The sequence below is a fragment of the Chiloscyllium plagiosum genome, unplaced genomic scaffold (genome assembly GCF_037043375.1).
Source record: "Chiloscyllium plagiosum isolate Xiang-an unplaced genomic scaffold, Cpla_swu_hap1 HiC_scaffold_35, whole genome shotgun sequence".
Lineage (NCBI taxonomy): Eukaryota > Metazoa > Chordata > Chondrichthyes > Orectolobiformes > Hemiscylliidae > Chiloscyllium > Chiloscyllium plagiosum.
Genome location: NW_028270173.1, coordinates 48,944,373 through 48,957,298, shown reverse-complemented (window position 1 = coordinate 48,957,298; position 12,926 = coordinate 48,944,373). Strand labels below are relative to the sequence as shown.

Below are 12,926 nucleotides of genomic sequence, written 5' to 3'. Positions count from 1 at the left end.
TTCCTCCTCAAACACGGTCTCTGCAAAATCCCTCACAGGCGAGCCCCGGCCTCCAGATTCCTGAGTCCCACGTCTCTGTAGAAAAAAAAATCCACAGGCACCCCGTAGGTACCCAGTCCTCCGGAAACACGGTCCCCGCAAGTTTTGTCTTACCTGGGTTCGGTGCACCGAAATTACTCGATCGTTAACCGTCCCCACTGCCTCGGGTACACCCCTCCTTTGTTTTCCTGAGCCTCCCGGATATCACTCGCTCAAGCCGCGCGGGGCGACAAGCAAGGAATCAGGGACTGCTGAACTCAGCAGGGTGCACCTTCTCCGATATCCTTCCTCAACTCCCCTTGCGGCCGGAGTGTTGATCCCGGATGACGAGCCCCCAAGTTGTTAGAAACGAAAATCGCTTCTCAATAATCGCTCTAGACAAATTCAGGAAAACAAAGTTTTATTAACAAGTCAAGTCTGCAGAGTCGGGCACCCTTAAAGAAAAGGCGCGCTGAGGCTTACAAAGTCTCCATTATTTATAGGACAAGTCCCTCCTCTCCTTGGCTCCAACAAGCCATGAGGTTCACATTCTTAAAAACATCATTATTTTTATCACAAAGTCTGCAACAAAAGGCTCCAGAGTCTCCAAAGTTTGTTGTTTTTCTCACCCTGTAGTCTTATCAGTCAAAAGCTTTAATCTTGAAACAGATGTCTCAAGTCGTACTCCCATCCTGGAGTCTTATCAGCGAAGGACTCATCCTTCTCTGCTGTGTGAATGGCTTCATTAATCAAGAGCCTGCTTGCTTTTACTATAGCTCACAAATTGTCAGCATTCTGCACAATTTAAACTACTCTACTTTTGAGTATATAAAATGGTTGTTAGAAAAGAAACAAAGGTTTTGTCTTTTATTATAGATCAGTCTGTGGTCCAGGCACATCTTAAAGTTTAAACCGAAATTACCTCTTACAGTAATGAATTACATCACACTTCAGCATTCCTAGAGATTAAGAAACTTGCTTTTTAAAAACAAACTTAATTTTAGTGGTTCTTTCCAATGAGTGACAGGCAGGTACTGAGCCTGAGTTATATTGTTCCTTGTAACATTTCCACATTCCACATGTGACACAGTGTGAGCCAGAGGTATGCATTTATGAAGTGTGTCATACTGATGAAGATCAGGAGTTGGTTTACGATTGAGTGAATGGGAATCTGGTGAGATGGGTGTGATCCTCCAGGAATGGGCAGCTTGTTGGGTCTCAATGTCTGTTCATACATAAGGTTGGGGGGAGGGAGACATTGCTCTTTCCCAATATTACAGAATGGGCAATGTGAATCCAACAGGCAGTGTGAGAGGACAGTGAGAAGCTCTGTAGGAAATATCTGAGAGATAAAGCAGTGGAGATGATCAAATCCATACCCCAGCACTGACCCCTGGATCACCCCATTCAGTCCACCCGCCAGCACTGACCCCTGGGTCACTCCACTCAGTCTATCCCCTAGATCACCCCACTCAGTCCGTCTCCCAGTGCTGACCCCTGGATCACCCCACTCAGTCCGACTCCAGCACTAACCTCCTGATATCATTCATTACTGGAGTATAATTTCCAATTCTATTTGATACTAGATTACCCTTCCCTCAGATCAGGCAAGTTGTCATTTATTTGCAAAAAATTTAATACTATTTTCTGTTTGATCACCGATGGGAATTCACACGTTTCAATGGATAACAATTGTTGAAATCACTGATGACGGCGATATTAAGAGATCGATGCGACTTGGATTTTATGGAAAGGATTACCTCAGCTTCGATCAAGATAGAATGAGATGGATCACAACCAATCACAATGCAGTGAAGACTAAAGAGAAATGGGATTCTGATTAATTCTGGAACAAATATTGGGAAACACATCTAGGGCAAGGGTTTGTTCGGGATTTAAAGAGATATTTGCAAGCTGGAAAGCAGTATTTTGGAAGGAAAGGTGTGTATTTCAGTTTTGTTCCATGTTCTGATCTAACCTCACTGATCTATGAAACTGCTCTCCCATTCCATTCAGTGTCTGTCTATTGTTTGTGTTTTCACCCTTTTCCCATCACAGTTCAGCCTGAAGTGTTCATCTCCAGGAGGGAGCCCAATGGTCAGGACAAGCCACTCACTCTCTCCTGCCTGGTCACTGGGTTTGATCCTGTAGACGTCGAGGTGACCTGGCTAAGGAATGGAGAGGTCATGTCTGAGACCCAATCCTCGGGGGTTCGACCGAACCACGATGGGACCCATCAGATCCAGAAAGAGATTGAGATCAATGCTGGGGATGAGGATCAATACTCCTGTCACATTGACCACAGCAGCCTGGCAGAGGCCCAGCTCTATCAGTGGGGTAAGGAACTGGAGTCTGTGTGTCTGTGTGTATCCATGCAATTTTTTTTACAATGCATAAACTTTTAAAATTTATGAAAATCCTTTGATAGCTCTTTCTGAGATTGACCTTAGATTTTCTTGGACTCACACTTCCTCGGATTGGGTAAAATGATAGTGGGTGGAATTCCCTCTTTTAGTGAGGAGGGGAGGTGATGACGTGGTGGTATTATCACGAGACTATTAATCCAGAGACCTGAGTAACATCCTGGTGACCTGAGTTTGTATTCTATTTGTTAGATGGTGGAAGTTGATTTGAATGAAAATCTGGAATTAAGAGTCTAATAATGACAATGAAACCATTGTTGTGTAAACCTGTTTGGTTCATGAATTCCCTTTTGGGTGGAAATCAGCCGTTCTCACCTCCATGTGACTCCAGTCATACAGCAGTGTGGGTAACTCTCAACTGCCCTCTGACCAATTAGGATTGATTTATAAATGCTAGACCAGCCAGTAACACTGCTGTTTATGATTTATAGAAATTACGTAAAGTTGAATGTTAGAGGGTTGATCAGTAAGTTCTCAGATGATATGAAATGAGTGTGGTGGGACATAGTGAGGAGGATAGCCTTCGATTACAGGAAGAGATAGATGTTCTGGTCAGGTGGGCTGATCAGTGCCAAATGGAATTCACTCTGGATAAGGCGAAGGTGATGCCCTGGGGCAGGACAACCACAGCAAGGGAATACATGATGGATCCTGGGAAGTATTTGCCGCGTGTATCCCCCTTAAAATTTTCACCTCTCACCTTGAATATGTGACCTCTCATTATTGAATCCTTCAGACTGGGAAAAAGCTTATTCCTATCCACCCTGTGTATACCCTTCATGATTTTGTAGACCTCAATCAGGTCCCCCCTCAATCTCCTTTTTTTCTAATGAAAATAAACCTAACCTACTCAACCTTTCTTCATAGCTAGCACCTTCCATACCTGGCAACATCCTTGGAAATTGTCTCTGCACCCTTTCCAAAGCGTCCATATCCTTTTGATAATGTGGCGACCAGAACTGTGCACAGTATTCTAAATGCGGCCGAACCAATGTCTTGTACAAATTTTACATGACCTGCCAGCTCTTATACTCAATACCCCGTCCAATGAAGGCAAGCATATTATATGCCTTCTTGACCACTCTATCCACCTGTCCAGCCACCTTCAGGGTACAATGGACCGATACATCCAGATCTCTCTGCCCAACAACTTCCATTCCCAAGGCTCTTCCATTTACGGTATAGTTCGCTCTAGAATTAGACTTCCCAAAATGCATCACCTCACATTTGCCTGGATTGAACTCTATCTGCCACTTCTCCGCCCAACTCTCCAGTCTATCCATATTCTCCTGTATTCTTTGACAGTCTCTGTGCTTTCTGCTACCTCACCAAACTTCATATCTTCTGCAAACTTACTGATCAGACCAACTCTGCCCTCTTCCAGATCATTTATGTATATCACAAACAACAGTGACCCCAACACTGACCCCTGTGGAACACCACTGGTCACCTTTCTCCATTTGGAGAAACTCCCTTCAACTACTACTCCCTGTCTCCTGTTGCTCAACCAGTTCTTTATCCACCTAGCTAGAACACCCTGCACACCATGTGACTTCACTTTCTCCATTAGTTTACTACGTGGGAACCCTATCAAATAACTTACTAAAGTTCATGTGTATGACATCTACAGCCCTTCCTTCATCTATCAACTTGGTCACTTCCTCAAAGAACTCTATTAAGTTGGTAAGGCACGATCTCCCCCACACAAAACCATGTGGCCTATCACTGATAAGCCCATTCTTTACTAAATATAAATGGATTTTATCCTTCAGTACCTTCTCCAGCAAGTTTCCCACCACTGACTTCAGGCTCACTGGTCTGTAGTTACCCGGAATATCCCTACTATCCTCCTTGTACAGGGGGACAACATGAGCAACCCTCCAGTCCTCTGGCAGCTCACCTGTGTTTAAGGACGGTACAAAGATATCTATCAGGGTCCCAGCTATTTCCTCTCTCGCCTCCCTCAGCAACCTGAGTTAGATCCCATCCAGTCCTGGAGATTTGTCCACCTTAATATCCTTCAGCCTACCCAGCATATCTTGCCTCTTTATGTCAACGTGATCCAGAGTAAACAAACTTCTCTCTCTAATCTCATGTCCCTCTCCTCAGTGAACACTGATGCAAAGTAATCATTGAGAATCTCACCCATTTTCTCAGGTTCGACACACAACCTTCCTTCCTTATCCTTTAGTGGACCAACCCTTTCTCTAGTTACCCTCTTGCTTCTTATATATGAATAAAAGGCTTTGGGATTCTCCTTATTTCATGACCCCTTTTAGCCCGCTTGATTCCTCATTTAAGATTGTTCCGACTCTCCCGATATTCCTCCAAGACCCGTTCTGTTCTAAGCTGCCTGGACCTTATGTACACTTCCCTTTTCCTCTTGGCTAGTTGCATGATTTCTCCGATTATCCACGGTTCATGAATCTTGCCTTTCCTATCCCTTGTTTTCAAAAGGACATGCTTATCCTGCACTATCTTTAACCTGTCTTTGAAAGCCTCCCACTTCTCAAATGTGGACTTCCCTTCAAATAGCTGTGTCCAATCCACATTTCCCAGCTCCTGCCTAATTTTGATGTAATTGGCCTTGGCTCAGTTTAGTACTCTTCCCTTAGGACCACTCTCATCTTTGTCCATGAGTATTCTAAAACTTACATAATTGTGGTCACTATTCCCAAAGAAAACCTCCCACTGCAACGTCTACCACCTGGCCTGGTTCATTCCCCAACACCAGATCCAATATAGCCGCTTCCCTTGTTGGAATATTGACATACTGCTCCAGAAAACTTTCCTGGATGCTCCTTACAAAATCTGCTCCATCCAGACCTCTGACACTAAGTGTATTCCAGTCAATGTTGGGGAAATTAAAATCTCCCATCATCACCACCTTGTTGCCTTTACATCTTTCCATAATCTGTTCACCTATTTGTTCTTCTACTTCTCTCTCACTGTTGGGAGGCCTGTAGTACAGCCCCAACAATGTAACTGAGCCCTTCTTATTTCTCCGCCCCACCCATAATGCCTCACTACCCAAGCCCTCTGTAGTGTCCTCCTTTAGCACAGCCGTGGTATCATCCCTGACCATCAATGCAACTCCTCCACCCACCTTTTACTTCCCTCCCTGTCCTGTCTGAAGCATCTATATCCTGGAACATTTAGTTGCCAATCATGCCCTTCCTTCAACCAAGTCTCTGTGATCTCAATAACGCCATACTCCCAGGCACCAATCCAAGCCCTAAGTCCATCTGCCTTACTCACACTGCATTAAAGTATCTGCACTTCAGGCCACCCAGTTCTTTTGCATTCATCTGCTGTCTGCCTACTCTTCCCCTTGGTAATGCTAACTTCATGATCCTTATAGTCTCCAGTGTCCACCTCGCTGTCTACTAGTCTTCTCTTCTGGTTCCCAGCCCCCTGTCGCATTAGTTTAAACCCTCCCCAACAGCAGTAGCAAAAACTCCCCCAAGGACATTAGTTCCAGTCTGGTTCAGATGTAGACCGACAATTTGTAATTGTCCCATCTTCCCCAGAACCGGTCCCAATGTCCCACAGATCTGAACCCCTCCCTCCTACACCATCCCTCAAGCCACATGTTCATCCTGCCTATTCTTTCATTTCTACCCTGGCTAACATGTGGCAGTGGTATTAATCCCGAGATCACTACCTTTGAGGTCCTCCACTTTAACTTCTCTCCGAGCTCCCTGAATTCTGCTTTCAGGACCTCATTTCAATTTTTTATTTATATTGTTGGTGCCTATATGGGAGTCTCGTTTTCAGCCACAGAACCGCTTATCTATTCGCCTTACAATAGAATCCCCTGTGACTATGGCCCTACAAGTCTTTTTCCCGCCCTTCTGAACAGCAGTGCCTGCCACGGTGCCATGATCCTGGCAACTGCTGCCCTCCCCTGGTGAGCCATCTCCCCCAGCAGTATCCAAAGCGGTATACCTGCCTTGGAGGGAGATGACCGCAGGGGACAGCTGCACTGCCTTCCTGCTCTTTTTCTGCCTTTTGGTCACCCATTCACTGTCTCCCTCAGCATTTCTAACCTGCGGTGTGACCATATCACTAAACGTGCTGTCCACGACCTCCTCAGCTTCTCGGCTGCCCCACAGTGAGTCCATCCGCAGCTCCAGAGCCATCAAACGGTCAAACAAGAGCTGCAGCTGGACACACTTCTTCCAAGTGTAAGAGTCAGGGACGTCAGCCACGTTCCTGAGCTCCCACATTCAAGCAAGAGGCACATGCCACGGGTCTGAGGTCCCCTGCCATTGTAAGCCTTAGCTTTATATCAACTAACTAAAACCAAACAATGCACTTAAATATATGAAAGAAACGAAAGTAAAAGAAAGCCTTACCTTACAGAGTCCTTTTCTTCTGGTTAGAGTGGTGGGGGGGCGGGAGGGAGATACTACACGTGTCGTATCTCGGGTTTAGCCGCTGCCCAAATTTATACTAAGTCCTTATCTTCCCGGCAACCACCTAGTCTCCACCAATACCTCTGCTCTGTCTCCCGCTGCTCTCAGACAGGAAAAGGCCTCAGGCTTCGAAGGTAAGAACTTATACTGTTCTCTTACTTTCCCAGCAACCTCCTGGTCTCCAACATCACCTCCATGCTGTCTCCCACTGCTCCCGGACAGGAAGAAAAAGAGAAAAAAATGGGTCTGGGTAGATACTCTTCGGGGGGTCTGTGTGGACCTGTTGGGCTGTAGGGCCTGTTTCCACACTATCGGGAATCTAATGTAATCAAAAAGAAATTACAGGCACGATGTGTCATCAAGATGGCGGTGGAGTATAGCTCCACGTCTCCTCTGAATGCTTTTCCATTTTTTTGGTCTTTCTGTTTGTACTCACCTCTTTTCCTGAGCTTGGACAGCATCAGCAGCAGCAAAGTATCCCAGTGTGGACTCGACTGGGCCGAGTGTGGACCTTGTGATGGTGGTAAGTGAGCCTTGCTTACTTACTTTACCAGGGCCGAGCATGGGGAGCTGGCATCAGAATTGGCAGCTGCTACCAAGCGGAGGCGATGTTGGTAGGGTAGGCACAGCAGCAAAAGGTGGCACCTGAGGATCAGTAACTTCGTCATTGGTTGGACCCAGCTCTAGTGATGGAGATACAGTGGTGGGAGGGCCTCATAGTGACATTGGTGAGGTTGGCCAAATGGTGAGAGATGCGACTCTGATGTTGGTGGATCCGGTGCAGGTGGCAGCAAGGCGGTGGCAGAGGAGAATTGGCCCAGATATACAAGATGGTGCCTGAAGAGTGGCAGTTTCAGCGTTGGTTGGGTCCAGTGTAGAGAGTGGGTGAGGCAGTGGGAGAGGGATCGTGGTGCAGCATCATCGATGATCAGGACTCATGGACTCCCTTGAAGCTTTAACTCTCATTTTTTTGGTTTTTTAAAAATAGAATCCCAACAGTGTCGAAACAGGTGCTATGGCCCAACAAGTTTACACTGATCCTCCGAGGAATATCCCACCTGAACCCATTCCCCATTACTCTACATTTACCCCTGACTAATGCACCTCACCCACATTCCTGAACACAATAGGCAATTTAGCATGGCCACTTTACCTGACCTGCACATCTTTGAATTGGGGGAGGAAACCCATGCAGACAAGGGGAGTATGTGCAAACTCCACACAGACAGTCGCCCAAGGCTGGAATCGAACCTGGATGCCTGGCACTGGGAGGCAGCAGTGCTAACCACTGAGCCACTGTGCCGTCCCCTTGTTCTTAAAACTAATCAAAATGGTGTCAGATTGTGGTGACAGTGAAAAATCTTCTCACTGTATCTTACTGTTTTCTCACTGTAAAATACACATAACAATGAAATCATTCGTTCATTCACGTGGTCGGACTAGAGAGGGTGCAGAGGAGATTTACCAGGATATGCCTGGTCTGGAGAGTTTCCGTTATGAAGAGAGATGAGACAGACTGGGATTGTTTTACATACGGCAGAGGAGATCGAAGTGGGAGGGGATATGATTGTGATGTATAAAATCATGGGGAGCACAGATAAGGCAGAGAGGAAGAAACATTTCCCCTTTGAGTTGGAGAGATCAATGAACAGGGCCAATAGATTTTATATAAGTCTGAGAACATCCACATTAAATCTGAGAACGTTCCGAGGAGCGGTGAGGAAAAGTGGGTCGTGGGAATCTGGAACTCACTGTGTGTTTGGATGTTGAAGCAGAAACCCTCATTAGCATTTAAGGAGCATTTAGATGTGCCCTTGTGATTCCAAGGCTAACAAGGCTATGGCCAAGTGCTTGAAAATGGGATTAGAACAGTTTGTTGGTTGTTGTTAACATGATGTGCTGAAGGGTGTCTCTCTCTGTGCTGCAGACATCTCTGTCTCTGTGACCCCCACATCCCAGGAGCAGATTAATGAGGTTAATGTGACCAGTGCTTATCATTCACTCTACTGAATCTCCACTATACCCACCTCCAAGAACAGTCTGTCTGATGTGAGGTTTGATGTTCAGGACACAATGTCATTCTCTGGATAGAGTCTAACCGAAGATGCACTTTGTCACTTTATATTGTAACCCCCTTGAGTTAAAGGCCAACACTCTATTAACTTTGTGTTTTTTAATGGAACATGCATGAGATTTTTATGATGTTTCTACATGGCCTTGCTAAATGTACTATATTTAACATCTTATAATCTCACAACAGCAGGAAAGGGTTCAGATTTGTCTTCCTCAGATCTAAAGTGGATGATTGCACACTTCCCCACATTGGATAAAACTGAAGCAGATGGAATTCACTCATTTACTCTGTTACTGTCCCTTCAGTCCGTCTCTCAATCTAGCACCTTCTGTAAACATGGATATTATCCCCCTAGATTGGGACAACACATTCTTTACACCCCCTTCAATAAGATCTTTAGGGACTTTAGGAGAGTGAACCTGGGTGACGGTCAAACCAATGTTAACCCAACCCCATCAAGTCCCAACGGATAAGTTCTTTTCAATTGTCTCGAATCGACATGAATTGGGAACGGATCCAGGAACAGAGATAATCCTGATGTTATTCAAATGTATTTCAGAAGTCCTGAAAAACAGTGCAGGATATGCTCATCTTGGAATTGTGATTGGATTAGTCGCTGCAATGGCTGCAAGATTCGGAATGATCATCTGGAAAAAGCCCTGGAGAGGTAAGAATCAGAGAGAGGGGAATGTAGAACTGAGGGGACAGAGTGAGTGTGGGGGAATCTCCTGTACTGGGAGTACAGGGCACTGTGGGGAATGGAACTGAATAAACCCCCACACACACATACACACGTATACACACGTCCTGTCCCCTGTCTGACTTTCCTTCAGGTGATCGGCCCAGTCCAGGGCTAATATTGATCATTAAACCCTTCACACACTCTCACCTCCTCACTGACTGAGTATCAATGGAATGGTAGAGATCGCCAGCATCTCCATAAAAGGTGAGGATGGAAAGGAATGTGGGAACTAGGATTTCTTACAGAACCTCAATTCCCACACACTGTATTGTTATCCTTTGAGAATGGATTATTCCCCATTCTAATGGACATTTATTTTGTTTCTGCAGATTCCCCAAGTGAGACCTACACAACAGCTCCCAGTAAGTGACTGAGAGGACAGAGTGTTGGGAATGATGGAGCGGGATTTGCAAGTACAGAGTTACATTCCACTGAGTGTTACTCAGGCTGACACATGTGCCACCTTCCTCACTCTGAAGACCCTCAAACCCTCGTCTCTTATCCCACTTTTTTCTCATTTTCACACCTTCCCCACCCCCCATTCGTCTCCATCCAATTCTTTGCTCTTTCATCTGTTATCCCCATCCGTCACCATTCAGTTCCTGTTCCCTCAGGCCCCAGTGTCCCACTGCCTCACCCTTCACTTCCCCATCCCCCACACTGCACTCCCTAAACCCCACCATCTACTCTCTCCCTCCAATCCCTCTTCCTCCACTCCCTTTGTGCTGTGCTCTCTGAGTCTGGTTTGTTAATGCTGAGGGGAATTGAATCCTGGGTCCTGTGACTGAGCGACAATAACTCAAAATGGTCAAGTTTATATTTTGCTCCGTTTCTCACAGTCTGTTTTTATTTTCTCAGCTTCTGATATCTCTGTTCCAGCTCCTTCATGATTTGTTGAGTGACATTTTAACGGAGCTCCAGTGATGTTTAACATTTTCACTCTGCTCCTGACCCTGTCCCACACTCCCTGACACTGTTAAACCCTGTCAGACTAATTCCCCTCCCCTCCTGACCCTGTCCCACCCTTCCCAGACACTGTTAAACCCTGTCAGACTAATTCCCCTCCCCTCCTGACCCTGTCCCACCCTTCCCAGACACTGTTAATCCCTGTCAGACTAATTCCCCTCCCCTCCCCACCCTGAAGTGATTGCCTTGTGTCTGTCCATTCCTGACCTTGTGGGTTTCCTGGGCCCCACTACAGGTCATTCCCGGAGCCTCATTCCGGAATAATGGGATTCTCCTGTTCCAGTATGAACATGGACATCATTGTCTATCCTTCCTTATCACAGCAGACACACAGAATTACAGCTCATTGTTCACACCCAATTCTTTCAGGACTGAGATCAATTTTCCGGGAATGTATTTCTACAGGTTAAGCAGTGGATCCCAGGTCTGCAAGTTTGGATCCTGATCCCTCAAGCGAGACCTTCTCAAGTCGTGTTTCCATCCCGTCTCAGAAATGTGAGCAGTGTCACCGTCAGAGGGATCTTCACAGATGTTTCCTCCCTCACAGATTCTCATCTTCACTGTCTTCAGTGGGTCAGTGATTGACCAGAAATAAGGCAACATCCTGAGGGAACTTAGGGGCAGTTTTTATATTGTAGGAAATTGATTTTGCATCTGACGTTAACAAATTTCAAATGTTATGTAAATCTCTGTACATAAATGTCAGTTTTACAAATTCTAATTCTGAGATAAATATCTACAGAAATTTTATAAATCTGATTTATTGTTGAATACTAAAATCTGTCACAACTTATCACCATTTGTTTAACTACAATCTCCAATGTGTGTCATTTGTAATCACTAGAAGTTATTTGTGAACTTATTGATTTTGATGTTTTTATTAATGATTTCACAAGAACGATTCTATTCATTTACACAGCAGCAGCTTGTGGCTCTTGGAACCAGCAGGTGTTGAGCTTCAATTCAATGTGAACTGGGGGAGTGAAGACCATCCAAGTCCCCAACAAGCCTTCCCCAAACTAACCAGGAAGCTCAAAGTGAGGTTTGTTCAATGTGTGTTAAGAACTGGATGGTTGAAAATGTCTGTAAGTCTGTAGTTTTGGAACAAAATAAAATGTACCACACCCCAGAAGATATCGCATTTTCACTTAATGTCTGGCCCAGGCTGCTGGGGGGGGTGGGGGGGAAGAGTGAAAATCTACCTTTTCCTCCAAACAAACACCCATGCACACACCCTCTCACACTCAGACACATACTTGACCATACTTGAGGAAAGGGGCAGGCTCACCAGCTGAATGACCCACACAATCCTTGAGATATTAACAGGAGAGAATTGTAAAGTGACCCCTGACCTGTCCACTCTCCAGGAATGGGATTTTAGCTTCAAGTCTATCCTCCAATTGGACATGTTAATGATTATACTGAGGCAATAACTTTTGATAAAAAAAATCATTGCACCTGATCAATCCTGTCAGAATCTTTTAAACTATGTCAGCTATATTTTGGTACAATGTAATTCTCGTTTGAAAAATGATACAGTGCTTGAATAATGAGAATGTAAGAAACGTGAATAAAATGAAAATGGATTTTATTCCTGACACTCTGTTCCCTCAGTCACTTCCTGCAAGTCTGTGTCACACTTATTCCATCTGCAGGAACAAAATCCCCGTCAGTTTGAATGATGTTCTGGTTCCAGCTGACGGTCACCAAGGACAGTCCAATCCTGGAATGAAACCTGGATTCGAGGTGGAATATTTGTAGATGGGGTTACCATGCAGGTTAGTCACTGAAACATATTCACACGAGGCTGCTGATGTTCTTTTACAAAGGGAGTCTATGTTGACACAAGAAAGGAAAAGAAACAACCAAAGCTGTGTATTTTATATATAGTATATATCCGCAGTCAGAAAGGTCTTTGTGCAAATAAGAAAACAGATTCAATCTGTTCCACAGCACGGTTACAGATATTCACTAAAAGGTCAACTCTGTCAGTTTTTATTTTACCGACTCTCCCTTATCCTTGGAATGCTGAGACAGATTAATGACTCCTTCCCAAATCTGCTGGAATGAACCTTTCACAATTCGGATCGTTTCAATCTTTCCAGTTCCAACAACTGACTTTGATCCAAACTCTCCCGGTTGAGAAGTTCCAGAAACTGCAGCCCTCTGGCTCGGGTCTCTGGTTATCCTGAATTGAACTGAAAATATCAATTTCTCGCAAGGAGAAAACTGTTCTCACCCCTGAACTGAGACCTTTAACCTTCTGTTCTGAAGTCAAAACGAAA

The 12,926-nt window shown here is 45.1% G+C and overlaps 1 long non-coding RNA gene across 1 annotated transcript; it reads left to right on the top strand.

Annotated features, from left to right (window-relative positions):
• The first annotated feature begins 9,491 nt into the window (after positions 1–9,491).
• LOC148140802 (uncharacterized) lies at positions 9,492–12,235 on the top strand. Its single transcript, XR_015753084.1, has 3 exons — positions 9,492–9,600; positions 10,005–10,037; positions 11,047–12,235. It is a non-coding gene; the product is annotated as an uncharacterized LOC148140802 (long non-coding RNA).
• The last annotated feature ends 691 nt before the right edge of the window (positions 12,236–12,926 follow it).